Source organism: Ascaphus truei, unplaced genomic scaffold (genome assembly GCF_040206685.1).
Source record: "Ascaphus truei isolate aAscTru1 unplaced genomic scaffold, aAscTru1.hap1 HAP1_SCAFFOLD_240, whole genome shotgun sequence".
NCBI lineage: Eukaryota > Metazoa > Chordata > Amphibia > Anura > Ascaphidae > Ascaphus > Ascaphus truei.
In genome coordinates, this window is record NW_027455323.1 from 200,923 (window position 1) to 227,586 (window position 26,664).

General features: G+C 41.9%; 59 non-coding genes across 59 annotated transcripts; all 59 read left to right on the plus strand.

The window, feature by feature from the left end:
- The first annotated feature begins 158 nt into the window (after window positions 1-158).
- LOC142478706 (5S ribosomal RNA) lies at window positions 159-277 on the plus strand. The gene has a single exon (XR_012793439.1). It is a non-coding gene; the product is annotated as a 5S ribosomal RNA (ribosomal RNA).
- A 286-nt stretch (window positions 278-563) lies between these two features.
- On the plus strand, window positions 564-682 carry LOC142478707 (5S ribosomal RNA). Its single transcript, XR_012793440.1, has one exon. It is a non-coding gene; the product is annotated as a 5S ribosomal RNA (ribosomal RNA).
- Window positions 683-968: 286 nt separating this feature from the next.
- Window positions 969-1,087, plus strand: LOC142478708 (5S ribosomal RNA). Its single transcript, XR_012793441.1, has one exon. It is a non-coding gene; the product is annotated as a 5S ribosomal RNA (ribosomal RNA).
- Window positions 1,088-1,373: 286 nt separating this feature from the next.
- LOC142478709 (5S ribosomal RNA) lies at window positions 1,374-1,492 on the plus strand. The gene has a single exon (XR_012793442.1). It is a non-coding gene; the product is annotated as a 5S ribosomal RNA (ribosomal RNA).
- A 286-nt stretch (window positions 1,493-1,778) lies between these two features.
- On the plus strand, window positions 1,779-1,897 carry LOC142478710 (5S ribosomal RNA). Its single transcript, XR_012793443.1, has one exon. It is a non-coding gene; the product is annotated as a 5S ribosomal RNA (ribosomal RNA).
- A 286-nt stretch (window positions 1,898-2,183) lies between these two features.
- Window positions 2,184-2,302, plus strand: LOC142478711 (5S ribosomal RNA). Its single transcript, XR_012793444.1, has one exon. It is a non-coding gene; the product is annotated as a 5S ribosomal RNA (ribosomal RNA).
- Window positions 2,303-2,588: 286 nt separating this feature from the next.
- LOC142478713 (5S ribosomal RNA) lies at window positions 2,589-2,707 on the plus strand. Its single transcript, XR_012793446.1, has one exon. It is a non-coding gene; the product is annotated as a 5S ribosomal RNA (ribosomal RNA).
- A 286-nt stretch (window positions 2,708-2,993) lies between these two features.
- On the plus strand, window positions 2,994-3,112 carry LOC142478714 (5S ribosomal RNA). Its single transcript, XR_012793447.1, has one exon. It is a non-coding gene; the product is annotated as a 5S ribosomal RNA (ribosomal RNA).
- A 286-nt stretch (window positions 3,113-3,398) lies between these two features.
- Window positions 3,399-3,517, plus strand: LOC142478715 (5S ribosomal RNA). Its single transcript, XR_012793448.1, has one exon. It is a non-coding gene; the product is annotated as a 5S ribosomal RNA (ribosomal RNA).
- A 286-nt stretch (window positions 3,518-3,803) lies between these two features.
- On the plus strand, window positions 3,804-3,922 carry LOC142478716 (5S ribosomal RNA). Its single transcript, XR_012793449.1, has one exon. It is a non-coding gene; the product is annotated as a 5S ribosomal RNA (ribosomal RNA).
- A 286-nt stretch (window positions 3,923-4,208) lies between these two features.
- Window positions 4,209-4,327, plus strand: LOC142478717 (5S ribosomal RNA). Its single transcript, XR_012793450.1, has one exon. It is a non-coding gene; the product is annotated as a 5S ribosomal RNA (ribosomal RNA).
- A 286-nt stretch (window positions 4,328-4,613) lies between these two features.
- LOC142478718 (5S ribosomal RNA) lies at window positions 4,614-4,732 on the plus strand. The gene has a single exon (XR_012793451.1). It is a non-coding gene; the product is annotated as a 5S ribosomal RNA (ribosomal RNA).
- Window positions 4,733-5,018: 286 nt separating this feature from the next.
- Window positions 5,019-5,137, plus strand: LOC142478719 (5S ribosomal RNA). The gene has a single exon (XR_012793452.1). It is a non-coding gene; the product is annotated as a 5S ribosomal RNA (ribosomal RNA).
- A 676-nt stretch (window positions 5,138-5,813) lies between these two features.
- On the plus strand, window positions 5,814-5,932 carry LOC142478720 (5S ribosomal RNA). Its single transcript, XR_012793453.1, has one exon. It is a non-coding gene; the product is annotated as a 5S ribosomal RNA (ribosomal RNA).
- A 286-nt stretch (window positions 5,933-6,218) lies between these two features.
- LOC142478552 (5S ribosomal RNA) lies at window positions 6,219-6,337 on the plus strand. Its single transcript, XR_012793286.1, has one exon. It is a non-coding gene; the product is annotated as a 5S ribosomal RNA (ribosomal RNA).
- Window positions 6,338-6,623: 286 nt separating this feature from the next.
- On the plus strand, window positions 6,624-6,742 carry LOC142478721 (5S ribosomal RNA). Its single transcript, XR_012793454.1, has one exon. It is a non-coding gene; the product is annotated as a 5S ribosomal RNA (ribosomal RNA).
- Window positions 6,743-7,028: 286 nt separating this feature from the next.
- Window positions 7,029-7,147, plus strand: LOC142478563 (5S ribosomal RNA). Its single transcript, XR_012793297.1, has one exon. It is a non-coding gene; the product is annotated as a 5S ribosomal RNA (ribosomal RNA).
- Window positions 7,148-7,433: 286 nt separating this feature from the next.
- On the plus strand, window positions 7,434-7,552 carry LOC142478722 (5S ribosomal RNA). The gene has a single exon (XR_012793455.1). It is a non-coding gene; the product is annotated as a 5S ribosomal RNA (ribosomal RNA).
- Window positions 7,553-7,838: 286 nt separating this feature from the next.
- LOC142478725 (5S ribosomal RNA) lies at window positions 7,839-7,957 on the plus strand. Its single transcript, XR_012793457.1, has one exon. It is a non-coding gene; the product is annotated as a 5S ribosomal RNA (ribosomal RNA).
- Window positions 7,958-8,243: 286 nt separating this feature from the next.
- On the plus strand, window positions 8,244-8,362 carry LOC142479618 (5S ribosomal RNA). Its single transcript, XR_012794304.1, has one exon. It is a non-coding gene; the product is annotated as a 5S ribosomal RNA (ribosomal RNA).
- A 676-nt stretch (window positions 8,363-9,038) lies between these two features.
- On the plus strand, window positions 9,039-9,157 carry LOC142478726 (5S ribosomal RNA). The gene has a single exon (XR_012793458.1). It is a non-coding gene; the product is annotated as a 5S ribosomal RNA (ribosomal RNA).
- A 286-nt stretch (window positions 9,158-9,443) lies between these two features.
- On the plus strand, window positions 9,444-9,562 carry LOC142478575 (5S ribosomal RNA). Its single transcript, XR_012793308.1, has one exon. It is a non-coding gene; the product is annotated as a 5S ribosomal RNA (ribosomal RNA).
- Window positions 9,563-9,848: 286 nt separating this feature from the next.
- LOC142478727 (5S ribosomal RNA) lies at window positions 9,849-9,967 on the plus strand. Its single transcript, XR_012793459.1, has one exon. It is a non-coding gene; the product is annotated as a 5S ribosomal RNA (ribosomal RNA).
- Window positions 9,968-10,252: 285 nt separating this feature from the next.
- LOC142478728 (5S ribosomal RNA) lies at window positions 10,253-10,371 on the plus strand. The gene has a single exon (XR_012793461.1). It is a non-coding gene; the product is annotated as a 5S ribosomal RNA (ribosomal RNA).
- A 286-nt stretch (window positions 10,372-10,657) lies between these two features.
- On the plus strand, window positions 10,658-10,776 carry LOC142479619 (5S ribosomal RNA). The gene has a single exon (XR_012794305.1). It is a non-coding gene; the product is annotated as a 5S ribosomal RNA (ribosomal RNA).
- A 676-nt stretch (window positions 10,777-11,452) lies between these two features.
- LOC142478729 (5S ribosomal RNA) lies at window positions 11,453-11,571 on the plus strand. The gene has a single exon (XR_012793462.1). It is a non-coding gene; the product is annotated as a 5S ribosomal RNA (ribosomal RNA).
- Window positions 11,572-11,857: 286 nt separating this feature from the next.
- LOC142478587 (5S ribosomal RNA) lies at window positions 11,858-11,976 on the plus strand. Its single transcript, XR_012793322.1, has one exon. It is a non-coding gene; the product is annotated as a 5S ribosomal RNA (ribosomal RNA).
- Window positions 11,977-12,262: 286 nt separating this feature from the next.
- On the plus strand, window positions 12,263-12,381 carry LOC142478730 (5S ribosomal RNA). Its single transcript, XR_012793463.1, has one exon. It is a non-coding gene; the product is annotated as a 5S ribosomal RNA (ribosomal RNA).
- Window positions 12,382-12,667: 286 nt separating this feature from the next.
- Window positions 12,668-12,786, plus strand: LOC142478599 (5S ribosomal RNA). The gene has a single exon (XR_012793333.1). It is a non-coding gene; the product is annotated as a 5S ribosomal RNA (ribosomal RNA).
- A 286-nt stretch (window positions 12,787-13,072) lies between these two features.
- Window positions 13,073-13,191, plus strand: LOC142478731 (5S ribosomal RNA). Its single transcript, XR_012793464.1, has one exon. It is a non-coding gene; the product is annotated as a 5S ribosomal RNA (ribosomal RNA).
- Window positions 13,192-13,477: 286 nt separating this feature from the next.
- LOC142478732 (5S ribosomal RNA) lies at window positions 13,478-13,596 on the plus strand. The gene has a single exon (XR_012793465.1). It is a non-coding gene; the product is annotated as a 5S ribosomal RNA (ribosomal RNA).
- A 286-nt stretch (window positions 13,597-13,882) lies between these two features.
- Window positions 13,883-14,001, plus strand: LOC142479393 (5S ribosomal RNA). The gene has a single exon (XR_012794086.1). It is a non-coding gene; the product is annotated as a 5S ribosomal RNA (ribosomal RNA).
- A 286-nt stretch (window positions 14,002-14,287) lies between these two features.
- Window positions 14,288-14,406, plus strand: LOC142479157 (5S ribosomal RNA). Its single transcript, XR_012793887.1, has one exon. It is a non-coding gene; the product is annotated as a 5S ribosomal RNA (ribosomal RNA).
- A 676-nt stretch (window positions 14,407-15,082) lies between these two features.
- LOC142479621 (5S ribosomal RNA) lies at window positions 15,083-15,201 on the plus strand. The gene has a single exon (XR_012794306.1). It is a non-coding gene; the product is annotated as a 5S ribosomal RNA (ribosomal RNA).
- A 676-nt stretch (window positions 15,202-15,877) lies between these two features.
- Window positions 15,878-15,996, plus strand: LOC142478733 (5S ribosomal RNA). The gene has a single exon (XR_012793467.1). It is a non-coding gene; the product is annotated as a 5S ribosomal RNA (ribosomal RNA).
- Window positions 15,997-16,282: 286 nt separating this feature from the next.
- On the plus strand, window positions 16,283-16,401 carry LOC142478610 (5S ribosomal RNA). The gene has a single exon (XR_012793344.1). It is a non-coding gene; the product is annotated as a 5S ribosomal RNA (ribosomal RNA).
- Window positions 16,402-16,687: 286 nt separating this feature from the next.
- Window positions 16,688-16,806, plus strand: LOC142479694 (5S ribosomal RNA). The gene has a single exon (XR_012794377.1). It is a non-coding gene; the product is annotated as a 5S ribosomal RNA (ribosomal RNA).
- Window positions 16,807-17,092: 286 nt separating this feature from the next.
- Window positions 17,093-17,211, plus strand: LOC142479622 (5S ribosomal RNA). Its single transcript, XR_012794307.1, has one exon. It is a non-coding gene; the product is annotated as a 5S ribosomal RNA (ribosomal RNA).
- A 286-nt stretch (window positions 17,212-17,497) lies between these two features.
- Window positions 17,498-17,616, plus strand: LOC142478734 (5S ribosomal RNA). Its single transcript, XR_012793468.1, has one exon. It is a non-coding gene; the product is annotated as a 5S ribosomal RNA (ribosomal RNA).
- A 286-nt stretch (window positions 17,617-17,902) lies between these two features.
- LOC142479623 (5S ribosomal RNA) lies at window positions 17,903-18,021 on the plus strand. Its single transcript, XR_012794308.1, has one exon. It is a non-coding gene; the product is annotated as a 5S ribosomal RNA (ribosomal RNA).
- Window positions 18,022-18,697: 676 nt separating this feature from the next.
- On the plus strand, window positions 18,698-18,816 carry LOC142478736 (5S ribosomal RNA). The gene has a single exon (XR_012793470.1). It is a non-coding gene; the product is annotated as a 5S ribosomal RNA (ribosomal RNA).
- A 286-nt stretch (window positions 18,817-19,102) lies between these two features.
- On the plus strand, window positions 19,103-19,221 carry LOC142478621 (5S ribosomal RNA). Its single transcript, XR_012793355.1, has one exon. It is a non-coding gene; the product is annotated as a 5S ribosomal RNA (ribosomal RNA).
- Window positions 19,222-19,507: 286 nt separating this feature from the next.
- On the plus strand, window positions 19,508-19,626 carry LOC142479695 (5S ribosomal RNA). Its single transcript, XR_012794378.1, has one exon. It is a non-coding gene; the product is annotated as a 5S ribosomal RNA (ribosomal RNA).
- Window positions 19,627-19,912: 286 nt separating this feature from the next.
- Window positions 19,913-20,031, plus strand: LOC142479624 (5S ribosomal RNA). The gene has a single exon (XR_012794309.1). It is a non-coding gene; the product is annotated as a 5S ribosomal RNA (ribosomal RNA).
- A 286-nt stretch (window positions 20,032-20,317) lies between these two features.
- On the plus strand, window positions 20,318-20,436 carry LOC142478737 (5S ribosomal RNA). Its single transcript, XR_012793471.1, has one exon. It is a non-coding gene; the product is annotated as a 5S ribosomal RNA (ribosomal RNA).
- A 286-nt stretch (window positions 20,437-20,722) lies between these two features.
- LOC142479625 (5S ribosomal RNA) lies at window positions 20,723-20,841 on the plus strand. Its single transcript, XR_012794310.1, has one exon. It is a non-coding gene; the product is annotated as a 5S ribosomal RNA (ribosomal RNA).
- A 676-nt stretch (window positions 20,842-21,517) lies between these two features.
- Window positions 21,518-21,636, plus strand: LOC142478738 (5S ribosomal RNA). Its single transcript, XR_012793472.1, has one exon. It is a non-coding gene; the product is annotated as a 5S ribosomal RNA (ribosomal RNA).
- A 286-nt stretch (window positions 21,637-21,922) lies between these two features.
- Window positions 21,923-22,041, plus strand: LOC142478632 (5S ribosomal RNA). Its single transcript, XR_012793366.1, has one exon. It is a non-coding gene; the product is annotated as a 5S ribosomal RNA (ribosomal RNA).
- Window positions 22,042-22,327: 286 nt separating this feature from the next.
- On the plus strand, window positions 22,328-22,446 carry LOC142479697 (5S ribosomal RNA). Its single transcript, XR_012794380.1, has one exon. It is a non-coding gene; the product is annotated as a 5S ribosomal RNA (ribosomal RNA).
- Window positions 22,447-22,732: 286 nt separating this feature from the next.
- On the plus strand, window positions 22,733-22,851 carry LOC142479626 (5S ribosomal RNA). Its single transcript, XR_012794311.1, has one exon. It is a non-coding gene; the product is annotated as a 5S ribosomal RNA (ribosomal RNA).
- A 286-nt stretch (window positions 22,852-23,137) lies between these two features.
- Window positions 23,138-23,256, plus strand: LOC142478740 (5S ribosomal RNA). Its single transcript, XR_012793473.1, has one exon. It is a non-coding gene; the product is annotated as a 5S ribosomal RNA (ribosomal RNA).
- A 286-nt stretch (window positions 23,257-23,542) lies between these two features.
- LOC142478643 (5S ribosomal RNA) lies at window positions 23,543-23,661 on the plus strand. The gene has a single exon (XR_012793377.1). It is a non-coding gene; the product is annotated as a 5S ribosomal RNA (ribosomal RNA).
- A 286-nt stretch (window positions 23,662-23,947) lies between these two features.
- On the plus strand, window positions 23,948-24,066 carry LOC142478741 (5S ribosomal RNA). The gene has a single exon (XR_012793474.1). It is a non-coding gene; the product is annotated as a 5S ribosomal RNA (ribosomal RNA).
- Window positions 24,067-24,352: 286 nt separating this feature from the next.
- On the plus strand, window positions 24,353-24,471 carry LOC142478742 (5S ribosomal RNA). The gene has a single exon (XR_012793475.1). It is a non-coding gene; the product is annotated as a 5S ribosomal RNA (ribosomal RNA).
- A 286-nt stretch (window positions 24,472-24,757) lies between these two features.
- LOC142478654 (5S ribosomal RNA) lies at window positions 24,758-24,876 on the plus strand. Its single transcript, XR_012793388.1, has one exon. It is a non-coding gene; the product is annotated as a 5S ribosomal RNA (ribosomal RNA).
- Window positions 24,877-25,162: 286 nt separating this feature from the next.
- Window positions 25,163-25,281, plus strand: LOC142478743 (5S ribosomal RNA). Its single transcript, XR_012793476.1, has one exon. It is a non-coding gene; the product is annotated as a 5S ribosomal RNA (ribosomal RNA).
- Window positions 25,282-25,567: 286 nt separating this feature from the next.
- Window positions 25,568-25,686, plus strand: LOC142478744 (5S ribosomal RNA). The gene has a single exon (XR_012793477.1). It is a non-coding gene; the product is annotated as a 5S ribosomal RNA (ribosomal RNA).
- A 286-nt stretch (window positions 25,687-25,972) lies between these two features.
- On the plus strand, window positions 25,973-26,091 carry LOC142478745 (5S ribosomal RNA). Its single transcript, XR_012793478.1, has one exon. It is a non-coding gene; the product is annotated as a 5S ribosomal RNA (ribosomal RNA).
- Window positions 26,092-26,377: 286 nt separating this feature from the next.
- Window positions 26,378-26,496, plus strand: LOC142478666 (5S ribosomal RNA). Its single transcript, XR_012793400.1, has one exon. It is a non-coding gene; the product is annotated as a 5S ribosomal RNA (ribosomal RNA).
- Window positions 26,497-26,664: the final 168 nt, after the last annotated feature.

Consider the following 26,664-nt stretch of genomic DNA (forward strand, 5'->3'; position numbering starts at 1 on the left):
ACACAATGCAACCTTCCAAAATAGAATTCTGACATCAAGAATTCCGTCTATAGTACATTTGAGTGCACCTGTCATTTTCTCAGTCTCTGTGTATGCATGGAGCAAGATATAGGCTCATGGATTTAAGAATGAGAGGATATCATGAGACAGCAATCTCCACCTACGGCCATACTACCTTGACAGCGCCCGATCCCGTCAGATCTCGGAAGCTAAGCAGGGTGAGGCTTGATTAGTACTGGGTTGGGAGACTGCCTGGGAATACCAGGTGCTGTAGGGGTTTTTATTTTTCGCTTCCCTAATGAAAATATACATGGCATTCCTCGCAGCAAATGAAAATGTTTCATTTCTTGCTACTTTTTTCCCGCAGTGGCAAAGAAATCTATCGTTTTTTCCTCTGAAAGTTCAACACAATGCAACCTTCCAAAATAGAATTCTGACATCAAGAATTCCGTCTATAGTACATTTGAGTGCACCTGTCATTTTCTCAGTCTCTGTGTATGCATGGAGCAAGATATAGGCTCATGGATTTAAGAATGAGAGGATATCATGAGACAGCAATCTCCACCTACGGCCATACTACCTTGACAGCGCCCGATCCCGTCAGATCTCGGAAGCTAAGCAGGGTGAGGCTTGATTAGTACTGGGTTGGGAGACTGCCTGGGAATACCAGGTGCTGTAGGGGTTTTTATTTTTCGCTTCCCTAATGAAAATATACATGGCATTCCTCGCAGCAAATGAAAATGTTTCATTTCTTGCTACTTTTTTCCCGCAGTGGCAAAGAAATCTATCGTTTTTTCCTCTGAAAGTTCAACACAATGCAACCTTCCAAAATAGAATTCTGACATCAAGAATTCCGTCTATAGTACATTTGAGTGCACCTGTCATTTTCTCAGTCTCTGTGTATGCATGGAGCAAGATATAGGCTCATGGATTTAAGAATGAGAGGATATCATGAGACAGCAATCTCCACCTACGGCCATACTACCTTGACAGCGCCCGATCCCGTCAGATCTCGGAAGCTAAGCAGGGTGAGGCTTGATTAGTACTGGGTTGGGAGACTGCCTGGGAATACCAGGTGCTGTAGGGGTTTTTATTTTTCGCTTCCCTAATGAAAATATACATGGCATTCCTCGCAGCAAATGAAAATGTTTCATTTCTTGCTACTTTTTTCCCGCAGTGGCAAAGAAATCTATCGTTTTTTCCTCTGAAAGTTCAACACAATGCAACCTTCCAAAATAGAATTCTGACATCAAGAATTCCGTCTATAGTACATTTGAGTGCACCTGTCATTTTCTCAGTCTCTGTGTATGCATGGAGCAAGATATAGGCTCATGGATTTAAGAATGAGAGGATATCATGAGACAGCAATCTCCACCTACGGCCATACTACCTTGACAGCGCCCGATCCCGTCAGATCTCGGAAGCTAAGCAGGGTGAGGCTTGATTAGTACTGGGTTGGGAGACTGCCTGGGAATACCAGGTGCTGTAGGGGTTTTTATTTTTCGCTTCCCTAATGAAAATATACATGGCATTCCTCGCAGCAAATGAAAATGTTTCATTTCTTGCTACTTTTTTCCCGCAGTGGCAAAGAAATCTATCGTTTTTTCCTCTGAAAGTTCAACACAATGCAACCTTCCAAAATAGAATTCTGACATCAAGAATTCCGTCTATAGTACATTTGAGTGCACCTGTCATTTTCTCAGTCTCTGTGTATGCATGGAGCAAGATATAGGCTCATGGATTTAAGAATGAGAGGATATCATGAGACAGCAATCTCCACCTACGGCCATACTACCTTGACAGCGCCCGATCCCGTCAGATCTCGGAAGCTAAGCAGGGTGAGGCTTGATTAGTACTGGGTTGGGAGACTGCCTGGGAATACCAGGTGCTGTAGGGGTTTTTATTTTTCGCTTCCCTAATGAAAATATACATGGCATTCCTCGCAGCAAATGAAAATGTTTCATTTCTTGCTACTTTTTTCCCGCAGTGGCAAAGAAATCTATCGTTTTTTCCTCTGAAAGTTCAACACAATGCAACCTTCCAAAATAGAATTCTGACATCAAGAATTCCGTCTATAGTACATTTGAGTGCACCTGTCATTTTCTCAGTCTCTGTGTATGCATGGAGCAAGATATAGGCTCATGGATTTAAGAATGAGAGGATATCATGAGACAGCAATCTCCACCTACGGCCATACTACCTTGACAGCGCCCGATCCCGTCAGATCTCGGAAGCTAAGCAGGGTGAGGCTTGATTAGTACTGGGTTGGGAGACTGCCTGGGAATACCAGGTGCTGTAGGGGTTTTTATTTTTCGCTTCCCTAATGAAAATATACATGGCATTCCTCGCAGCAAATGAAAATGTTTCATTTCTTGCTACTTTTTTCCCGCAGTGGCAAAGAAATCTATCGTTTTTTCCTCTGAAAGTTCAACACAATGCAACCTTCCAAAATAGAATTCTGACATCAAGAATTCCGTCTATAGTACATTTGAGTGCACCTGTCATTTTCTCAGTCTCTGTGTATGCATGGAGCAAGATATAGGCTCATGGATTTAAGAATGAGAGGATATCATGAGACAGCAATCTCCACCTACGGCCATACTACCTTGACAGCGCCCGATCCCGTCAGATCTCGGAAGCTAAGCAGGGTGAGGCTTGATTAGTACTGGGTTGGGAGACTGCCTGGGAATACCAGGTGCTGTAGGGGTTTTTATTTTTCGCTTCCCTAATGAAAATATACATGGCATTCCTCGCAGCAAATGAAAATGTTTCATTTCTTGCTACTTTTTTCCCGCAGTGGCAAAGAAATCTATCGTTTTTTCCTCTGAAAGTTCAACACAATGCAACCTTCCAAAATAGAATTCTGACATCAAGAATTCCGTCTATAGTACATTTGAGTGCACCTGTCATTTTCTCAGTCTCTGTGTATGCATGGAGCAAGATATAGGCTCATGGATTTAAGAATGAGAGGATATCATGAGACAGCAATCTCCACCTACGGCCATACTACCTTGACAGCGCCCGATCCCGTCAGATCTCGGAAGCTAAGCAGGGTGAGGCTTGATTAGTACTGGGTTGGGAGACTGCCTGGGAATACCAGGTGCTGTAGGGGTTTTTATTTTTCGCTTCCCTAATGAAAATATACATGGCATTCCTCGCAGCAAATGAAAATGTTTCATTTCTTGCTACTTTTTTCCCGCAGTGGCAAAGAAATCTATCGTTTTTTCCTCTGAAAGTTCAACACAATGCAACCTTCCAAAATAGAATTCTGACATCAAGAATTCCGTCTATAGTACATTTGAGTGCACCTGTCATTTTCTCAGTCTCTGTGTATGCATGGAGCAAGATATAGGCTCATGGATTTAAGAATGAGAGGATATCATGAGACAGCAATCTCCACCTACGGCCATACTACCTTGACAGCGCCCGATCCCGTCAGATCTCGGAAGCTAAGCAGGGTGAGGCTTGATTAGTACTGGGTTGGGAGACTGCCTGGGAATACCAGGTGCTGTAGGGGTTTTTATTTTTCGCTTCCCTAATGAAAATATACATGGCATTCCTCGCAGCAAATGAAAATGTTTCATTTCTTGCTACTTTTTTCCCGCAGTGGCAAAGAAATCTATCGTTTTTTCCTCTGAAAGTTCAACACAATGCAACCTTCCAAAATAGAATTCTGACATCAAGAATTCCGTCTATAGTACATTTGAGTGCACCTGTCATTTTCTCAGTCTCTGTGTATGCATGGAGCAAGATATAGGCTCATGGATTTAAGAATGAGAGGATATCATGAGACAGCAATCTCCACCTACGGCCATACTACCTTGACAGCGCCCGATCCCGTCAGATCTCGGAAGCTAAGCAGGGTGAGGCTTGATTAGTACTGGGTTGGGAGACTGCCTGGGAATACCAGGTGCTGTAGGGGTTTTTATTTTTCGCTTCCCTAATGAAAATATACATGGCATTCCTCGCAGCAAATGAAAATGTTTCATTTCTTGCTACTTTTTTCCCGCAGTGGCAAAGAAATCTATCGTTTTTTCCTCTGAAAGTTCAACACAATGCAACCTTCCAAAATAGAATTCTGACATCAAGAATTCCGTCTATAGTACATTTGAGTGCACCTGTCATTTTCTCAGTCTCTGTGTATGCATGGAGCAAGATATAGGCTCATGGATTTAAGAATGAGAGGATATCATGAGACAGCAATCTCCACCTACGGCCATACTACCTTGACAGCGCCCGATCCCGTCAGATCTCGGAAGCTAAGCAGGGTGAGGCTTGATTAGTACTGGGTTGGGAGACTGCCTGGGAATACCAGGTGCTGTAGGGGTTTTTATTTTTCGCTTCCCTAATGAAAATATACATGGCATTCCTCGCAGCAAATGAAAATGTTTCATTTCTTGCTACTTTTTTCCCGCAGTGGCAAAGAAATCTATCGTTTTTTCCTCTGAAAGTTCAACACAATGCAACCTTCCAAAATAGAATTCTGACATCAAGAATTCCGTCTATAGTACATTTGAGTGCACCTGTCATTTTCTCAGTCTCTGTGTATGCATGGAGCAAGATATAGGCTCATGGATTTAAGAATGAGAGGATATCATGAGACAGCAATCTCCACCTACGGCCATACTACCTTGACAGCGCCCGATCCCGTCAGATCTCGGAAGCTAAGCAGGGTGAGGCTTGATTAGTACTGGGTTGGGAGACTGCCTGGGAATACCAGGTGCTGTAGGGGTTTTTATTTTTCGCTTCCCTAATGAAAATATACATGGCATTCCTCGCAGCAAATGAAAATGTTTCATTTCTTGCTACTTTTTTCCCGCAGTGGCAAAGAAATCTATCGTTTTTTCCTCTGAAAGTTCAACACAATGCAACCTTCCAAAATAGAATTCTGACATCAAGAATTCCGTCTATAGTACATTTGAGTGCACCTGTCATTTTCTCAGTCTCTGTGTATGCATGGAGCAAGATATAGGCTCATGGATTTAAGAATGAGAGGATATCATGAGACAGCAATCTCCACCTACGGCCATACTACCTTGACAGCGCCCGATCCCGTCAGATCTCGGAAGCTAAGCAGGGTGAGGCTTGATTAGTACTGGGTTGGGAGACTGCCTGGGAATACCAGGTGCTGTAGGGGTTTTTATTTTTCGCTTCCCTAATGAAAATATACATGGCATTCCTCGCAGCAAATGAAAATGTTTCATTTCTTGCTACTTTTTTCCCGGAGTGGCAAAGAAATATATTGTTTTTTCCTCTGAAAGTTCAACACAATGCAACCTTCCAAAATAGAATTCTGACATCAAGAATTCCGTCTATAGTATATTTGAGTGCACCTGTCATTTTCTCAGTCTCTGATTTAATTTCTCCATTTAAGGTAATTCTTCAAGAATGTATTTTTTTAACGGTCACAATAATACACTTATGCCTCCCATGTCATTTAGAAATATATCATACAGGCCTCAGAACACTCAGCATGTTATATGGTGAGCTTGTGGCTCACAGAGTTGGGGTGTGCAGTGTTCAAGCTGATACTTGGAAGAGATAGTGAGTTCAAATCCAAACAGGAGGAGGTTGAATATAGGCACCTCTGAAATTTTTTACTACTTTTTTCCCGCAGTGGCAAAGAAATCTATCGTTTTTTCCTCTGAAAGTTCAACACAATGCAACCTTCCAAAATAGAATTCTGACATCAAGAATTCCGTCTATAGTACATTTGAGTGCACCTGTCATTTTCTCAGTCTCTGTGTATGCATGGAGCAAGATATAGGCTCATGGATTTAAGAATGAGAGGATATCATGAGACAGCAATCTCCACCTACGGCCATACTACCTTGACAGCGCCCGATCCCGTCAGATCTCGGAAGCTAAGCAGGGTGAGGCTTGATTAGTACTGGGTTGGGAGACTGCCTGGGAATACCAGGTGCTGTAGGGGTTTTTATTTTTCGCTTCCCTAATGAAAATATACATGGCATTCCTCGCAGCAAATGAAAATGTTTCATTTCTTGCTACTTTTTTCCCGCAGTGGCAAAGAAATCTATCGTTTTTTCCTCTGAAAGTTCAACACAATGCAACCTTCCAAAATAGAATTCTGACATCAAGAATTCCGTCTATAGTACATTTGAGTGCACCTGTCATTTTCTCAGTCTCTGTGTATGCATGGAGCAAGATATAGGCTCATGGATTTAAGAATGAGAGGATATCATGAGACAGCAATCTCCACCTACGGCCATACTACCTTGAAAGCGCCCGATCCCGTCAGATCTCGGAAGCTAAGCAGGGTGAGGCTTGATTAGTACTGGGTTGGGAGACTGCCTGGGAATACCAGGTGCTGTGGGTGTTTTTATTTTTTGCTTCCCTAATGAAAATATACATGGCATTCCTTGCAGCAAATGAAAATGTTTCATTTTTTACTACTTTTTTCCCGCAGTGGCAAAGAAATCTATCGTTTTTTCCTCTGAAAGTTCAACACAATGCAACCTTCCAAAATAGAATTCTGACATCAAGAATTCCGTCTATAGTACATTTGAGTGCACCTGTCATTTTCTCAGTCTCTGTGTATGCATGGAGCAAGATATAGGCTCATGGATTTAAGAATGAGAGGATATCATGAGACAGCAATCTCCACCTACGGCCATACTACCTTGACAGCGCCCGATCCCGTCAGATCTCGGAAGCTAAGCAGGGTGAGGCTTGATTAGTACTGGGTTGGGAGACTGCCTGGGAATACCAGGTGCTGTAGGGGTTTTTATTTTTCGCTTCCCTAATGAAAATATACATGGCATTCCTCGCAGCAAATGAAAATGTTTCATTTCTTGCTACTTTTTTCCCGCAGTGGCAAAGAAATCTATCGTTTTTTCCTCTGAAAGTTCAACACAATGCAACCTTCCAAAATAGAATTCTGACATCAAGAATTCCGTCTATAGTACATTTGAGTGCACCTGTCATTTTCTCAGTCTCTGTGTATGCATGGAGCAAGATATAGGCTCATGGATTTAAGAATGAGAGGATATCATGAGACAGCAATCTCCACCTACGGCCATACTACCTTGAAAGCGCCCGATCCCGTCAGATCTCGGAAGCTAAGCAGGGTGAGGCTTGATTAGTACTGGGTTGGGAGACTGCCTGGGAATACCAGGTGCTGTGGGTGTTTTTATTTTTTGCTTCCCTAATGAAAATATACATGGCATTCCTTGCAGCAAATGAAAATGTTTCATTTTTTACTACTTTTTTCCCGCAGTGGCAAAGAAATCTATCGTTTTTTCCTCTGAAAGTTCAACACAATGCAACCTTCCAAAATAGAATTCTGACATCAAGAATTCCGTCTATAGTACATTTGAGTGCACCTGTCATTTTCTCAGTCTCTGTGTATGCATGGAGCAAGATATAGGCTCATGGATTTAAGAATGAGAGGATATCATGAGACAGCAATCTCCACCTACGGCCATACTACCTTGACAGCGCCCGATCCCGTCAGATCTCGGAAGCTAAGCAGGGTGAGGCTTGATTAGTACTGGGTTGGGAGACTGCCTGGGAATACCAGGTGCTGTAGGGGTTTTTATTTTTCGCTTCCCTAATGAAAATATACATGGCATTCCTCGCAGCAAATGAAAATGTTTCATTTCTTGCTACTTTTTTCCCGCAGTGGCAAAGAAATCTATCGTTTTTTCCTCTGAAAGTTCAACACAATGCAACCTTCCAAAATAGAATTCTGACATCAAGAATTCCGTCTATAGTACATTTGAGTGCACCTGTCATTTTCTCAGTCTCTGTGTATGCATGGAGCAAGATATAGGCTCATGGATTTAAGAATGAGAGGATATCATGAGACAGCAATCTCCACCTACGGCCATACTACCTTGACAGCGCCCGATCCCGTCAGATCTCGGAAGCTAAGCAGGGTGAGGCTTGATTAGTACTGGGTTGGGAGACTGCCTGGGAATACCAGGTGCTGTAGGGGTTTTTATTTTTCGCTTCCCTAATGAAAATATACATGGCATTCCTCGCAGCAAATGAAAATGTTTCATTTCTTGCTACTTTTTTCCCGCAGTGGCAAAGAAATCTATCGTTTTTTCCTCTGAAAGTTCAACACAATGCAACCTTCCAAAATAGAATTCTGACATCAAGAATTCCGTCTATAGTACATTTGAGTGCACCTGTCATTTTCTCAGTCTCTGTGTATGCATGGAGCAAGATATAGGCTCATGGATTTAAGAATGAGAGGATATCATGAGACAGCAACCTCCACCTACGGCCATACTACCTTGAAAGCTCCCGATCCCGTCAGATCTCGGAAGCTAAGCAGGGTGAGGCTTGATTAGTACTGGGTTGGGAGACTGCCTGGGAATACCAGGTGCTGTAGGGGTTTTTATTTTTCGCTTCCCTAATGAAAATATACATGGCATTCCTCGCAGCAAATGAAAATGTTTCATTTCTTGCTACTTTTTTCCCGGAGTGGCAAAGAAATATATTGTTTTTTCCTCTGAAAGTTCAACACAATGCAACCTTCCAAAATAGAATTCTGACATCAAGAATTCCGTCTATAGTATATTTGAGTGCACCTGTCATTTTCTCAGTCTCTGATTTAATTTCTCCATTTAAGGTAATTCTTCAAGAATGTATTTTTTTAACGGTCACAATAATACACTTATGCCTCCCATGTCATTTAGAAATATATCATACAGGCCTCAGAACACTCAGCATGTTATATGGTGAGCTTGTGGCTCACAGAGTTGGGGTGTGCAGTGTTCAAGCTGATACTTGGAAGAGATAGTGAGTTCAAATCCAAACAGGAGGAGGTTGAATATAGGCACCTCTGAAATTTTTTACTACTTTTTTCCCGCAGTGGCAAAGAAATCTATCGTTTTTTCCTCTGAAAGTTCAACACAATGCAACCTTCCAAAATAGAATTCTGACATCAAGAATTCCGTCTATAGTACATTTGAGTGCACCTGTCATTTTCTCAGTCTCTGTGTATGCATGGAGCAAGATATAGGCTCATGGATTTAAGAATGAGAGGATATCATGAGACAGCAATCTCCACCTACGGCCATACTACCTTGACAGCGCCCGATCCCGTCAGATCTCGGAAGCTAAGCAGGGTGAGGCTTGATTAGTACTGGGTTGGGAGACTGCCTGGGAATACCAGGTGCTGTAGGGGTTTTTATTTTTCGCTTCCCTAATGAAAATATACATGGCATTCCTCGCAGCAAATGAAAATGTTTCATTTCTTGCTACTTTTTTCCCGCAGTGGCAAAGAAATCTATCGTTTTTTCCTCTGAAAGTTCAACACAATGCAACCTTCCAAAATAGAATTCTGACATCAAGAATTCCGTCTATAGTACATTTGAGTGCACCTGTCATTTTCTCAGTCTCTGTGTATGCATGGAGCAAGATATAGGCTCATGGATTTAAGAATGAGAGGATATCATGAGACAGCAATCTCCACCTACGGCCATACTACCTTGAAAGCGCCCGATCCCGTCAGATCTCGGAAGCTAAGCAGGGTGAGGCTTGATTAGTACTGGGTTGGGAGACTGCCTGGGAATACCAGGTGCTGTGGGTGTTTTTATTTTTTGCTTCCCTAATGAAAATATACATGGCATTCCTTGCAGCAAATGAAAATGTTTCATTTTTTACTACTTTTTTCCCGCAGTGGCAAAGAAATCTATCGTTTTTTCCTCAGAAAGTTCAACACAATGCAACCTTCCAAAATAGAATTCTGACATCAAGAATTCCGTCTATAGTACATTTGAGTGCACCTGTCATTTTCTCAGTCTCTGTGTATGCATGGAGCAAGATATAGGCTCATGGATTTAAGAATGAGAGGATATCATGAGACAGCAATCTCCACCTACGGCCATACTACCTTGACAGCGCCCGATCCCGTCAGATCTCGGAAGCTAAGCAGGGTGAGGCTTGATTAGTACTGGGTTGGGAGACTGCCTGGGAATACCAGGTGCTGTAGGGGTTTTTATTTTTCGCTTCCCTAATGAAAATATACATGGCATTCCTCGCAGCAAATGAAAATGTTTCATTTCTTGCTAATTTTTCCCGCAGTGGCAAAGAAATCTATCGTTTTTTCCTCTGAAAGTTCAACACAATGCAACCTTCCAAAATAGAATTCTGACATCAAGAATTCCGTCTATAGTACATTTGAGTGCACCTGTCATTTTCTCAGTCTCTGTGTATGCATGGAGCAAGATATAGGCTCATGGATTTAAGAATGAGAGGATATCATGAGACAGCAATCTCCACCTACGGCCATACTACCTTGACAGCGCCCGATCCCGTCAGATCTCGGAAGCTAAGCAGGGTGAGGCTTGATTAGTACTGGGTTGGGAGACTGCCTGGGAATACCAGGTGCTGTAGGGGTTTTTATTTTTCGCTTCCCTAATGAAAATATACATGGCATTCCTCGCAGCAAATGAAAATGTTTCATTTCTTGCTACTTTTTTCCCGCAGTGGCAAAGAAATATATCGTTTTTTCCTCTGAAAGTTCAACACAATGCAACCTTCCAAAATAGAATTCTGACATCAAGAATTCCGTCTATAGTACATTTGAGTGCACCTGTCATTTTCTCAGTCTCTGTGTATGCATGGAGCAAGATATAGGCTCATGGATTTAAGAATGAGAGGATATCATGAGACAGCAACCTCCACCTACGGCCATACTACCTTGAAAGCTCCCGATCCCGTCAGATCTCGGAAGCTAAGCAGGGTGAGGCTTGATTAGTACTGGGTTGGGAGACTGCCTGGGAATACCAGGTGCTGTAGGGGTTTTTATTTTTCGCTTCCCTAATGAAAATATACATGGCATTCCTCGCAGCAAATGAAAATGTTTCATTTCTTGCTACTTTTTTCCCGGAGTGGCAAAGAAATATATTGTTTTTTCCTCTGAAAGTTCAACACAATGCAACCTTCCAAAATAGAATTCTGACATCAAGAATTCCGTCTATAGTATATTTGAGTGCACCTGTCATTTTCTCAGTCTCTGATTTAATTTCTCCATTTAAGGTAATTCTTCAAGAATGTATTTTTTTAACGGTCACAATAATACACTTATGCCTTCTATGTCATTTAGAAATATATCATACAGGCCTCAGAACACTCAGCATGTTATATGGTGAGCTTGTGGCTCACAGAGTTGGGGTGTGCAGTGTTCAAGCTGATACTTGGAAGAGATAGTGAGTTCAAATCCAAACAGGAGGAGGTTGAATATAGACACCTCTGAAATTTTTTACTACTTTTTTCCCGCAGTGGCAAAGAAATCTATCGTTTTTTCCTCAGAAAGTTCAACACAATGCAACCTTCCAAAATAGAATTCTGACATCAAGAATTCCGTCTATAGTACATTTGAGTGCACCTGTCATTTTCTCAGTCTCTGTGTATGCATGGAGCAAGATATAGGCTCATGGATTTAAGAATGAGAGGATATCATGAGACAGCAATCTCCACCTACGGCCATACTACCTTGACAGCGCCCGATCCCGTCAGATCTCGGAAGCTAAGCAGGGTGAGGCTTGATTAGTACTGGGTTGGGAGACTGCCTGGGAATACCAGGTGCTGTAGGGGTTTTTATTTTTCGCTTCCCTAATGAAAATATACATGGCATTCCTCGCAGCAAATGAAAATGTTTCATTTCTTGCTACTTTTTTCCCGCAGTGGCAAAGAAATCTATCGTTTTTTCCTCTGAAAGTTCAACACAATGCAACCTTCCAAAATAGAATTCTGACATCAAGAATTCCGTCTATAGTACATTTGAGTGCACCTGTCATTTTCTCAGTCTCTGTGTATGCATGGAGCAAGATATAGGCTCATGGATTTAAGAATGAGAGGATATCATGAGACAGCAATCTCCACCTACGGCCATACTACCTTGAAAGCGCCCGATCCCGTCAGATCTCGGAAGCTAAGCAGGGTGAGGCTTGATTAGTACTGGGTTGGGAGACTGCCTGGGAATACCAGGTGCTGTGGGTGTTTTTATTTTTTGCTTCCCTAATGAAAATATACATGGCATTCCTTGCAGCAAATGAAAATGTTTCATTTTTTACTACTTTTTTCCCGCAGTGGCAAAGAAATCTATCGTTTTTTCCTCAGAAAGTTCAACACAATGCAACCTTCCAAAATAGAATTCTGACATCAAGAATTCCGTCTATAGTACATTTGAGTGCACCTGTCATTTTCTCAGTCTCTGTGTATGCATGGAGCAAGATATAGGCTCATGGATTTAAGAATGAGAGGATATCATGAGACAGCAATCTCCACCTACGGCCATACTACCTTGACAGCGCCCGATCCCGTCAGATCTCGGAAGCTAAGCAGGGTGAGGCTTGATTAGTACTGGGTTGGGAGACTGCCTGGGAATACCAGGTGCTGTAGGGGTTTTTATTTTTCGCTTCCCTAATGAAAATATACATGGCATTCCTCGCAGCAAATGAAAATGTTTCATTTCTTGCTACTTTTTTCCCGCAGTGGCAAAGAAATCTATCGTTTTTTCCTCTGAAAGTTCAACACAATGCAACCTTCCAAAATAGAATTCTGACATCAAGAATTCCGTCTATAGTACATTTGAGTGCACCTGTCATTTTCTCAGTCTCTGTGTATGCATGGAGCAAGATATAGGCTCATGGATTTAAGAATGAGAGGATATCATGAGACAGCAATCTCCACCTACGGCCATACTACCTTGAAAGCGCCCGATCCCGTCAGATCTCGGAAGCTAAGCAGGGTGAGGCTTGATTAGTACTGGGTTGGGAGACTGCCTGGGAATACCAGGTGCTGTGGGTGTTTTTATTTTTTGCTTCCCTAATGAAAATATACATGGCATTCCTTGCAGCAAATGAAAATGTTTCATTTTTTACTACTTTTTTCCCGCAGTGGCAAAGAAATCTATCGTTTTTTCCTCAGAAAGTTCAACACAATGCAACCTTCCAAAATAGAATTCTGACATCAAGAATTCCGTCTATAGTACATTTGAGTGCACCTGTCATTTTCTCAGTCTCTGTGTATGCATGGAGCAAGATATAGGCTCATGGATTTAAGAATGAGAGGATATCATGAGACAGCAATCTCCACCTACGGCCATACTACCTTGACAGCGCCCGATCCCGTCAGATCTCGGAAGCTAAGCAGGGTGAGGCTTGATTAGTACTGGGTTGGGAGACTGCCTGGGAATACCAGGTGCTGTAGGGGTTTTTATTTTTCGCTTCCCTAATGAAAATATACATGGCATTCCTCGCAGCAAATGAAAATGTTTCATTTCTTGCTACTTTTTTCCCGCAGTGGCAAAGAAATCTATCGTTTTTTCCTCTGAAAGTTCAACACAATGCAACCTTCCAAAATAGAATTCTGACATCAAGAATTCCGTCTATAGTACATTTGAGTGCACCTGTCATTTTCTCAGTCTCTGTGTATGCATGGAGCAAGATATAGGCTCATGGATTTAAGAATGAGAGGATATCATGAGACAGCAATCTCCACCTACGGCCATACTACCTTGACAGCGCCCGATCCCGTCAGATCTCGGAAGCTAAGCAGGGTGAGGCTTGATTAGTACTGGGTTGGGAGACTGCCTGGGAATACCAGGTGCTGTAGGGGTTTTTATTTTTCGCTTCCCTAATGAAAATATACATGGCATTCCTCGCAGCAAATGAAAATGTTTCATTTCTTGCTACTTTTTTCCCGCAGTGGCAAAGAAATATATCGTTTTTTCCTCTGAAAGTTCAACACAATGCAACCTTCCAAAATAGAATTCTGACATCAAGAATTCCGTCTATAGTACATTTGAGTGCACCTGTCATTTTCTCAGTCTCTGTGTATGCATGGAGCAAGATATAGGCTCATGGATTTAAGAATGAGAGGATATCATGAGACAGCAACCTCCACCTACGGCCATACTACCTTGAAAGCTCCCGATCCCGTCAGATCTCGGAAGCTAAGCAGGGTGAGGCTTGATTAGTACTGGGTTGGGAGACTGCCTGGGAATACCAGGTGCTGTGGGTGTTTTTATTTTTTGCTTCCCTAATGAAAATATACATGGCATTCCTTGCAGCAAATGAAAATGTTTCATTTTTTACTACTTTTTTCCCGCAGTGGCAAAGAAATATATCGTTTTTTCCTCAGAAAGTTCAACACAATGCAACCTTCCAAAATAGAATTCTGACATCAAGAATTCCGTCTATAGTACATTTGAGTGCACCTGTCATTTTCTCAGTCTCTGTGTATGCATGGAGCAAGATATAGGCTCATGGATTTAAGAATGAGAGGATATCATGAGACAGCAATCTCCACCTACGGCCATACTACCTTGAAAGCGCCCGATCCCGTCAGATCTTGGAAGCTAAGCAGGGTGAGGCTTGATTAGTACTGGGTTGGGAGACTGCCTGGGAATACCAGGTGCTGTAGGGGTTTTTATTTTTCGCTTCCCTAATGAAAATATACATGGCATTCCTCGCAGCAAATGAAAATGTTTCATTTCTTGCTACTTTTTTCCCGGAGTGGCAAAGAAATATATTGTTTTTTCCTCTGAAAGTTCAACACAATGCAACCTTCCAAAATAGAATTCTGACATCAAGAATTCCGTCTATAGTATATTTGAGTGCACCTGTCATTTTCTCAGTCTCTGATTTAATTTCTCCATTTAAGGTAATTCTTCAAGAATGTATTTTTTTAACGGTCACAATAATACACTTATGCCTCCCATGTCATTTAGAAATATATCATACAGGCCTCAGAACACTCAGCATGTTATATGGTGAGCTTGTGGCTCACAGAGTTGGGGCGTGCAGTGTTCAAGCTGATACTTGGAAGAGATAGTGAGTTCAAATCCAAACAGGAGGAGGTTGAATATAGGCACCTCTGAAATTTTTTACTACTTTTTTCCCGCAGTGGCAAAGAAATCTATCGTTTTTTCCTCTGAAAGTTCAACACAATGCAACCTTCCAAAATAGAATTCTGACATCAAGAATTCCGTCTATAGTACATTTGAGTGCACCTGTCATTTTCTCAGTCTCTGTGTATGCATGGAGCAAGATATAGGCTCATGGATTTAAGAATGAGAGGATATCATGAGACAGCAACCTCCACCTACGGCCATACTACCTTGAAAGCTCCCGATCCCGTCAGATCTCGGAAGCTAAGCAGGGTGAGGCTTGATTAGTACTGGGTTGGGAGACTGCCTGGGAATACCAGGTGCTGTAGGGGTTTTTATTTTTCGCTTCCCTAATGAAAATATACATGGCATTCCTCGCAGCAAATGAAAATGTTTCATTTCTTGCTACTTTTTTCCCGGAGTGGCAAAGAAATATATTGTTTTTTCCTCTGAAAGTTCAACACAATGCAACCTTCCAAAATAGAATTCTGACATCAAGAATTCCGTCTATAGTATATTTGAGTGCACCTGTCATTTTCTCAGTCTCTGATTTAATTTCTCCATTTAAGGTAATTCTTCAAGAATGTATTTTTTTAACGGTCACAATAATACACTTATGCCTCCCATGTCATTTAGAAATATATCATACAGGCCTCAGAACACTCAGCATGTTATATGGTGAGCTTGTGGCTCACAGAGTTGGGGTGTGCAGTGTTCAAGCTGATACTTGGAAGAGATAGTGAGTTCAAATCCAAACAGGAGGAGGTTGAATATAGGCACCTCTGAAATTTTTTACTACTTTTTTCCCGCAGTGGCAAAGAAATCTATCGTTTTTTCCTCTGAAAGTTCAACACAATGCAACCTTCCAAAATAGAATTCTGACATCAAGAATTCCGTCTATAGTACATTTGAGTGCACCTGTCATTTTCTCAGTCTCTGTGTATGCATGGAGCAAGATATAGGCTCATGGATTTAAGAATGAGAGGATATCATGAGACAGCAATCTCCACCTACGGCCATACTACCTTGACAGCGCCCGATCCCGTCAGATCTCGGAAGCTAAGCAGGGTGAGGCTTGATTAGTACTGGGTTGGGAGACTGCCTGGGAATACCAGGTGCTGTAGGGGTTTTTATTTTTCGCTTCCCTAATGAAAATATACATGGCATTCCTCGCAGCAAATGAAAATGTTTCATTTCTTGCTACTTTTTTCCCGCAGTGGCAAAGAAATATATCGTTTTTTCCTCTGAAAGTTCAACACAATGCAACCTTCCAAAATAGAATTCTGACATCAAGAATTCCGTCTATAGTACATTTGAGTGCACCTGTCATTTTCTCAGTCTCTGTGTATGCATGGAGCAAGATATAGGCTCATGGATTTAAGAATGAGAGGATATCATGAGACAGCAATCTCCACCTACGGCCATACTACCTTGAAAGCGCCCGATCCCGTCAGATCTCGGAAGCTAAGCAGGGTGAGGCTTGATTAGTACTGGGTTGGGAGACTGCCTGGGAATACCAGGTGCTGTGGGTGTTTTTATTTTTTGCTTCCCTAATGAAAATATACATGGCATTCCTTGCAGCAAATGAAAATGTTTCATTTTTTACTACTTTTTTCCCGCAGTGGCAAAGAAATCTATCGTTTTTTCCTCTGAAAGTTCAACACAATGCAACCTTCCAAAATAGAATTCTGACATCAAGAATTCCGTCTATAGTACATTTGAGTGCACCTGTCATTTTCTCAGTCTCTGTGTATGCATGGAGCAAGATATAGGCTCATGGATTTAAGAATGAGAGGATATCATGAGACAGCAATCTCCACCTACGGCCATACTACCTTGACAGCGCCCGATCCCGTCAGATCTCGGAAGCTAAGCAGGGTGAGGCTTGATTAGTACTGGGTTGGGAGACTGCCTGGGAATACCAGGTGCTGTGGGTGTTTTTATTTTTTGCTTCCCTAATGAAAATATACATGGCATTCCTTGCAGCAAATTAAAATGTTTCATTTTTTACTACTTTTTTCCCGCAGTGGCAAAGAAATCTATCGTTTTTTCCTCTGAAAGTTCAACACAATGCAACCTTCCAAAATAGAATTCTGACATCAAGAATTCCGTCTATAGTACATTTGAGTGCACCTGTCATTTTCTCAGTCTCTGTGTATGCATGGAGCAAGATATAGGCTCATGGATTTAAGAATGAGAGGATATCATGAGACAGCAACCTCCACCTACGGCCATACTACCTTGAAAGCTCCCGATCCCGTCAGATCTCGGAAGCTAAGCAGGGTGAGGCTTGATTAGTACTGGGTTGGGAGACTGCCTGGGAATACCAGGTGCTGTAGGGGTTTTTATTTTTCGCTTCCCTAATGAAAATATACATGGCATTCCTCGCAGCAAATGAAAATGTTTCATTTCTTGCTACTTTTTTCCCGCAGTGGCAAAGAAATCTATCGTTTTTTCCTCTGAAAGTTCAACACAATGCAACCTTCCAAAATAGAATTCTGACATCAAGAATTCCGTCTATAGTACATTTGAGTGCACCTGTCATTTTCTCAGTCTCTGTGTATGCATGGAGCAAGATATAGGCTCATGGATTTAAGAATGAGAGGATATCATGAGACAGCAATCTCCACCTACGGCCATACTACCTTGACAGCGCCCGATCCCGTCAGATCTCGGAAGCTAAGCAGGGTGAGGCTTGATTAGTACTGGGTTGGGAGACTGCCTGGGAATACCAGGTGCTGTAGGGGTTTTTATTTTTCGCTTCCCTAATGAAAATATACATGGCATTCCTCGCAGCAAATGAAAATGTTTCATTTCTTGCTACTTTTTTCCCGCAGTGGCAAAGAAATCTATCGTTTTTTCCTCTGAAAGTTCAACACAATGCAACCTTCCAAAATAGAATTCTGACATCAAGAATTCCGTCTATAGTACATTTGAGTGCACCTGTCATTTTCTCAGTCTCTGTGTATGCATGGAGCAAGATATAGGCTCATGGATTTAAGAATGAGAGGATATCATGAGACAGCAACCTCCACCTACGGCCATACTACCTTGAAAGCTCCCGATCCCGTCAGATCTCGGAAGCTAAGCAGGGTGAGGCTTGATTAGTACTGGGTTGGGAGACTGCCTGGGAATACCAGGTGCTGTAGGGGTTTTTATTTTTCGCTTCCCTAATGAAAATATACATGGCATTCCTCGCAGCAAATGAAAATGTTTCATTTCTTGCTACTTTTTTCCCGGAGTGGCAAAGAAATATATTGTTTTTTCCTCTGAAAGTTCAACACAATGCAACCTTCCAAAATAGAATTCTGACATCAAGAATTCCGTCTATAGTATATTTGAGTGCACCTGTCATTTTCTCAGTCTCTGATTTAATTTCTCCATTTAAGGTAATTCTTCAAGAATGTATTTTTTTAACGGTCACAATAATACACTTATGCCTCCCATGTCATTTAGAAATATATCATACAGGCCTCAGAACACTCAGCATGTTATATGGTGAGCTTGTGGCTCACAGAGTTGGGGTGTGCAGTGTTCAAACTGATACTTGGAAGAGATAGTGAGTTCAAATCCAAACAGGAGGAGGTTGAATATAGGCACCTCTGAAATTTTTTACTACTTTTTTCCCGCAGTGGCAAAGAAATCTATCGTTTTTTCCTCTGAAAGTTCAACACAATGCAACCTTCCAAAATAGAATTCTGACATCAAGAATTCCGTCTATAGTACATTTGAGTGCACCTGTCATTTTCTCAGTCTCTGTGTATGCATGGAGCAAGATATAGGCTCATGGATTTAAGAATGAGAGGATATCATGAGACAGCAATCTCCACCTACGGCCATACTACCTTGACAGCGCCCGATCCCGTCAGATCTCGGAAGCTAAGCAGGGTGAGGCTTGATTAGTACTGGGTTGGGAGACTGCCTGGGAATACCAGGTGCTGTAGGGGTTTTTATTTTTCGCTTCCCTAATGAAAATATACATGGCATTCCTCGCAGCAAATGAAAATGTTTCATTTCTTGCTACTTTTTTCCCGCAGTGGCAAAGAAATATATCGTTTTTTCCTCTGAAAGTTCAACACAATGCAACCTTCCAAAATAGAATTCTGACATCAAGAATTCCGTCTATAGTACATTTGAGTGCACCTGTCATTTTCTCAGTCTCTGTGTATGCATGGAGCAAGATATAGGCTCATGGATTTAAGAATGAGAGGATATCATGAGACAGCAATCTCCACCTACGGCCATACTACCTTGAAAGCGCCCGATCCCGTCAGATCTCGGAAGCTAAGCAGGGTGAGGCTTGATTAGTACTGGGTTGGGAGACTGCCTGGGAATACCAGGTGCTGTGGGTGTTTTTATTTTTTGCTTCCCTAATGAAAATATACATGGCATTCCTTGCAGCAAATGAAAATGTTTCATTTTTTACTACTTTTTTCCCGCAGTGGCAAAGAAATCTATCGTTTTTTCCTCTGAAAGTTCAACACAATGCAACCTTCCAAAATAGAATTCTGACATCAAGAATTCCGTCTATAGTACATTTGAGTGCACCTGTCATTTTCTCAGTCTCTGTGTATGCATGGAGCAAGATATAGGCTCATGGATTTAAGAATGAGAGGATATCATGAGACAGCAATCTCCACCTACGGCCATACTACCTTGACAGCGCCCGATCCCGTCAGATCTCGGAAGCTAAGCAGGGTGAGGCTTGATTAGTACTGGGTTGGGAGACTGCCTGGGAATACCAGGTGCTGTGGGTGTTTTTATTTTTTGCTTCCCTAATGAAAATATACATGGCATTCCTTGCAGCAAATTAAAATGTTTCATTTTTTACTACTTTTTTCCCGCAGTGGCAAAGAAATCTATCGTTTTTTCCTCTGAAAGTTCAACACAATGCAACCTTCCAAAATAGAATTCTGACATCAAGAATTCCGTCTATAGTACATTTGAGTGCACCTGTCATTTTCTCAGTCTCTGTGTATGCATGGAGCAAGATATAGGCTCATGGATTTAAGAATGAGAGGATATCATGAGACAGCAACCTCCACCTACGGCCATACTACCTTGAAAGCTCCCGATCCCGTCAGATCTCGGAAGCTAAGCAGGGTGAGGCTTGATTAGTACTGGGTTGGGAGACTGCCTGGGAATACCAGGTGCTGTAGGGGTTTTTATTTTTCGCTTCCCTAATGAAAATATACATGGCATTCCTCGCAGCAAATGAAAATGTTTCATTTCTTGCTACTTTTTTCCCGCAGTGGCAAAGAAATCTATCGTTTTTTCCTCTGAAAGTTCAACACAATGCAACCTTCCAAAATAGAATTCTGACATCAAGAATTCCGTCTATAGTACATTTGAGTGCACCTGTCATTTTCTCAGTCTCTGTGTATGCATGGAGCAAGATATAGGCTCATGGATTTAAGAATGAGAGGATATCATGAGACAGCAATCTCCACCTACGGCCATACTACCTTGACAGCGCCCGATCCCGTCAGATCTCGGAAGCTAAGCAGGGTGAGGCTTGATTAGTACTGGGTTGGGAGACTGCCTGGGAATACCAGGTGCTGTAGGGGTTTTTATTTTTCGCTTCCCTAATGAAAATATACATGGCATTCCTCGCAGCAAATGAAAATGTTTCATTTCTTGCTACTTTTTTCCCGCAGTGGCAAAGAAATCTATCGTTTTTTCCTCTGAAAGTTCAACACAATGCAACCTTCCAAAATAGAATTCTGACATCAAGAATTCCGTCTATAGTACATTTGAGTGCACCTGTCATTTTCTCAGTCTCTGTGTATGCATGGAGCAAGATATAGGCTCATGGATTTAAGAATGAGAGGATATCATGAGACAGCAACCTCCACCTACGGCCATACTACCTTGAAAGCTCCCGATCCCGTCAGATCTCGGAAGCTAAGCAGGGTGAGGCTTGATTAGTACTGGGTTGGGAGACTGCCTGGGAATACCAGGTGCTGTAGGGGTTTTTATTTTTCGCTTCCCTAATGAAAATATACATGGCATTCCTCGCAGCAAATGAAAATGTTTCATTTCTTGCTACTTTTTTCCCGGAGTGGCAAAGAAATATATTGTTTTTTCCTCTGAAAGTTCAACACAATGCAACCTTCCAAAATAGAATTCTGACATCAAGAATTCCGTCTATAGTATATTTGAGTGCACCTGTCATTTTCTCAGTCTCTGATTTAATTTCTCCATTTAAGGTAATTCTTCAAGAATGTATTTTTTTAACGGTCACAATAATACACTTATGCCTCCCATGTCATTTAGAAATATATCATACAGGCCTCAGAACACTCAGCATGTTATATGGTGAGCTTGTGGCTCACAGAGTTGGGGTGTGCAGTGTTCAAACTGATACTTGGAAGAGATAGTGAGTTCAAATCCAAACAGGAGGAGGTTGAATATAGGCACCTCTGAAATTTTTTACTACTTTTTTCCCGCAGTGGCAAAGAAATCTATCGTTTTTTCCTCTGAAAGTTCAACACAATGCAACCTTCCAAAATAGAATTCTGACATCAAGAATTCCGTCTATAGTACATTTGAGTGCACCTGTCATTTTCTCAGTCTCTGTGTATGCATGGAGCAAGATATAGGCTCATGGATTTAAGAATGAGAGGATATCATGAGACAGCAATCTCCACCTACGGCCATACTACCTTGACAGCGCCCGATCCCGTCAGATCTCGGAAGCTAAGCAGGGTGAGGCTTGATTAGTACTGGGTTGGGAGACTGCCTGGGAATACCAGGTGCTGTAGGGGTTTTTATTTTTCGCTTCCCTAATGAAAATATACATGGCATTCCTCGCAGCAAATGAAAATGTTTCATTTCTTGCTACTTTTTTCCCGCAGTGGCAAAGAAATATATCGTTTTTTCCTCTGAAAGTTCAACACAATGCAACCTTCCAAAATAGAATTCTGACATCAAGAATTCCGTCTATAGTACATTTGAGTGCACCTGTCATTTTCTCAGTCTCTGTGTATGCATGGAGCAAGATATAGGCTCATGGATTTAAGAATGAGAGGATATCATGAGACAGCAATCTCCACCTACGGCCATACTACCTTGAAAGCGCCCGATCCCGTCAGATCTCGGAAGCTAAGCAGGGTGAGGCTTGATTAGTACTGGGTTGGGAGACTGCCTGGGAATACCAGGTGCTGTGGGTGTTTTTATTTTTTGCTTCCCTAATGAAAATATACATGGCATTTCTTGCAGCAAATGAAAATGTTTCATTTTTTACTACTTTTTTCCCGCAGTGGCAAAGAAATCTATCGTTTTTTCCTCTGAAAGTTCAACACAATGCAACCTTCCAAAATAGAATTCTGACATCAAGAATTCCGTCTATAGTACATTTGAGTGCACCTGTCATTTTCTCAGTCTCTGTGTATGCATGGAGCAAGATATAGGCTCATGGATTTAAGAATGAGAGGATATCATGAGACAGCAATCTCCACCTACGGCCATACTACCTTGACAGCGCCCGATCCCGTCAGATCTCGGAAGCTAAGCAGGGTGAGGCTTGATTAGTACTGGGTTGGGAGACTGCCTGGGAATACCAGGTGCTGTGGGTGTTTTTATTTTTTGCTTCCCTAATGAAAATATACATGGCATTCCTTGCAGCAAATTAAAATGTTTCATTTTTTACTACTTTTTTCCCGCAGTGGCAAAGAAATCTATCGTTTTTTCCTCTGAAAGTTCAACACAATGCAACCTTCCAAAATAGAATTCTGACATCAAGAATTCCGTCTATAGTACATTTGAGTGCACCTGTCATTTTCTCAGTCTCTGTGTATGCATGGAGCAAGATATAGGCTCATGGATTTAAGAATGAGAGGATATCATGAGACAGCAACCTCCACCTACGGCCATACTACCTTGAAAGCTCCCGATCCCGTCAGATCTCGGAAGCTAAGCAGGGTGAGGCTTGATTAGTACTGGGTTGGGAGACTGCCTGGGAATACCAGGTGCTGTAGGGGTTTTTATTTTTCGCTTCCCTAATGAAAATATACATGGCATTCCTCGCAGCAAATGAAAATGTTTCATTTCTTGCTACTTTTTTCCCGCAGTGGCAAAGAAATCTATCGTTTTTTCCTCTGAAAGTTCAACACAATGCAACCTTCCAAAATAGAATTCTGACATCAAGAATTCCGTCTATAGTACATTTGAGTGCACCTGTCATTTTCTCAGTCTCTGTGTATGCATGGAGCAAGATATAGGCTCATGGATTTAAGAATGAGAGGATATCATGAGACAGCAATCTCCACCTACGGCCATACTACCTTGACAGCGCCCGATCCCGTCAGATCTCGGAAGCTAAGCAGGGTGAGGCTTGATTAGTACTGGGTTGGGAGACTGCCTGGGAATACCAGGTGCTGTAGGGGTTTTTATTTTTCGCTTCCCTAATGAAAATATACATGGCATTCCTCGCAGCAAATGAAAATGTTTCATTTCTTGCTACTTTTTTCCCGCAGTGGCAAAGAAATCTATCGTTTTTTCCTCTGAAAGTTCAACACAATGCAACCTTCCAAAATAGAATTCTGACATCAAGAATTCCGTCTATAGTACATTTGAGTGCACCTGTCATTTTCTCAGTCTCTGTGTATGCATGGAGCAAGATATAGGCTCATGGATTTAAGAATGAGAGGATATCATGAGACAGCAATCTCCACCTACGGCCATACTACCTTGAAAGCGCCCGATCCCGTCAGATCTCGGAAGCTAAGCAGGGTGAGGCTTGATTAGTACTGGGTTGGGAGACTGCCTGGGAATACCAGGTGCTGTGGGTGTTTTTATTTTTTGCTTCCCTAATGAAAATATACATGGCATTCCTTGCAGCAAATGAAAATGTTTCATTTTTTACTACTTTTTTCCCGCAGTGGCAAAGAAATCTATCGTTTTTTCCTCAGAAAGTTCAACACAATGCAACCTTCCAAAATAGAATTCTGACATCAAGAATTCCGTCTATAGTACATTTGAGTGCACCTGTCATTTTCTCAGTCTCTGTGTATGCATGGAGCAAGATATAGGCTCATGGATTTAAGAATGAGAGGATATCATGAGACAGCAATCTCCACCTACGGCCATACTACCTTGACAGCGCCCGATCCCGTCAGATCTCGGAAGCTAAGCAGGGTGAGGCTTGATTAGTACTGGGTTGGGAGACTGCCTGGGAATACCAGGTGCTGTAGGGGTTTTTATTTTTCGCTTCCCTAATGAAAATATACATGGCATTCCTCGCAGCAAATGAAAATGTTTCATTTCTTGCTACTTTTTTCCCGCAGTGGCAAAGAAATCTATCGTTTTTTCCTCTGAAAGTTCAACACAATGCAACCTTCCAAAATAGAATTCTGACATCAAGAATTCCGTCTATAGTACATTTGAGTGCACCTGTCATTTTCTCAGTCTCTGTGTATGCATGGAGCAAGATATAGGCTCATGGATTTAAGAATGAGAGGATATCATGAGACAGCAATCTCCACCTACGGCCATACTACCTTGACAGCGCCCGATCCCGTCAGATCTCGGAAGCTAAGCAGGGTGAGGCTTGATTAGTACTGGGTTGGGAGACTGCCTGGGAATACCAGGTGCTGTAGGGGTTTTTATTTTTCGCTTCCCTAATGAAAATATACATGGCATTCCTCGCAGCAAATGAAAATGTTTCATTTCTTGCTACTTTTTTCCCGCAGTGGCAAAGAAATCTATCGTTTTTTCCTCTGAAAGTTCAACACAATGCAACCTTCCAAAATAGAATTCTGACATCAAGAATTCCGTCTATAGTACATTTGAGTGCACCTGTCATTTTCTCAGTCTCTGTGTATGCATGGAGCAAGATATAGGCTCATGGATTTAAGAATGAGAGGATATCATGAGACAGCAATCTCCACCTACGGCCATACTACCTTGAAAGCGCCCGATCCCGTCAGATCTCGGAAGCTAAGCAGGGTGAGGCTTGATTAGTACTGGGTTGGGAGACTGCCTGGGAATACCAGGTGCTGTGGGTGTTTTTATTTTTTGCTTCCCTAATGAAAATATACATGGCATTCCTTGCAGCAAATGAAAATGTTTCATTTTTTACTACTTTTTTCCCGCAGTGGCAAAGAAATCTATCGTTTTTTCCTCAGAAAGTTCAACACAATGCAACCTTCCAAAATAGAATTCTGACATCAAGAATTCCGTCTATAGTACATTTGAGTGCACCTGTCATTTTCTCAGTCTCTGTGTATGCATGGAGCAAGATATAGGCTCATGGATTTAAGAATGAGAGGATATCATGAGACAGCAATCTCCACCTACGGCCATACTACCTTGACAGCGCCCGATCCCGTCAGATCTCGGAAGCTAAGCAGGGTGAGGCTTGATTAGTACTGGGTTGGGAGACTGCCTGGGAATACCAGGTGCTGTAGGGGTTTTTATTTTTCGCTTCCCTAATGAAAATATACATGGCATTCCTCGCAGCAAATGAAAATGTTTCATTTCTTGCTACTTTTTTCCCGCAGTGGCAAAGAAATCTATCGTTTTTTCCTCTGAAAGTTCAACACAATGCAACCTTCCAAAATAGAATTCTGACATCAAGAATTCCGTCTATAGTACATTTGAGTGCACCTGTCATTTTCTCAGTCTCTGTGTATGCATGGAGCAAGATATAGGCTCATGGATTTAAGAATGAGAGGATATCATGAGACAGCAATCTCCACCTACGGCCATACTACCTTGACAGCGCCCGATCCCGTCAGATCTCGGAAGCTAAGCAGGGTGAGGCTTGATTAGTACTGGGTTGGGAGACTGCCTGGGAATACCAGGTGCTGTAGGGGTTTTTATTTTTCGCTTCCCTAATGAAAATATACATGGCATTCCTCGCAGCAAATGAAAATGTTTCATTTCTTGCTACTTTTTTCCCGCAGTGGCAAAGAAATCTATCGTTTTTTCCTCTGAAAGTTCAACACAATGCAACCTTCCAAAATAGAATTCTGACATCAAGAATTCCGTCTATAGTACATTTGAGTGCACCTGTCATTTTCTCAGTCTCTGTGTATGCATGGAGCAAGATATAGGCTCATGGATTTAAGAATGAGAGGATATCATGAGACAGCAATCTCCACCTACGGCCATACTACCTTGACAGCGCCCGATCCCGTCAGATCTCGGAAGCTAAGCAGGGTGAGGCTTGATTAGTACTGGGTTGGGAGACTGCCTGGGAATACCAGGTGCTGTAGGGGTTTTTATTTTTCGCTTCCCTAATGAAAATATACATGGCATTCCTCGCAGCAAATGAAAATGTTTCATTTCTTGCTACTTTTTTCCCGCAGTGGCAAAGAAATCTATCGTTTTTTCCTCTGAAAGTTCAACACAATGCAACCTTCCAAAATAGAATTCTGACATCAAGAATTCCGTCTATAGTACATTTGAGTGCACCTGTCATTTTCTCAGTCTCTGTGTATGCATGGAGCAAGATATAGGCTCATGGATTTAAGAATGAGAGGATATCATGAGACAGCAATCTCCACCTACGGCCATACTACCTTGAAAGCGCCCGATCCCGTCAGATCTCGGAAGCTAAGCAGGGTGAGGCTTGATTAGTACTGGGTTGGGAGACTGCCTGGGAATACCAGGTGCTGTGGGTGTTTTTATTTTTTGCTTCCCTAATGAAAATATACATGGCATTCCTTGCAGCAAATGAAAATGTTTCATTTTTTACTACTTTTTTCCCGCAGTGGCAAAGAAATCTATCGTTTTTTCCTCAGAAAGTTCAACACAATGCAACCTTCCAAAATAGAATTCTGACATCAAGA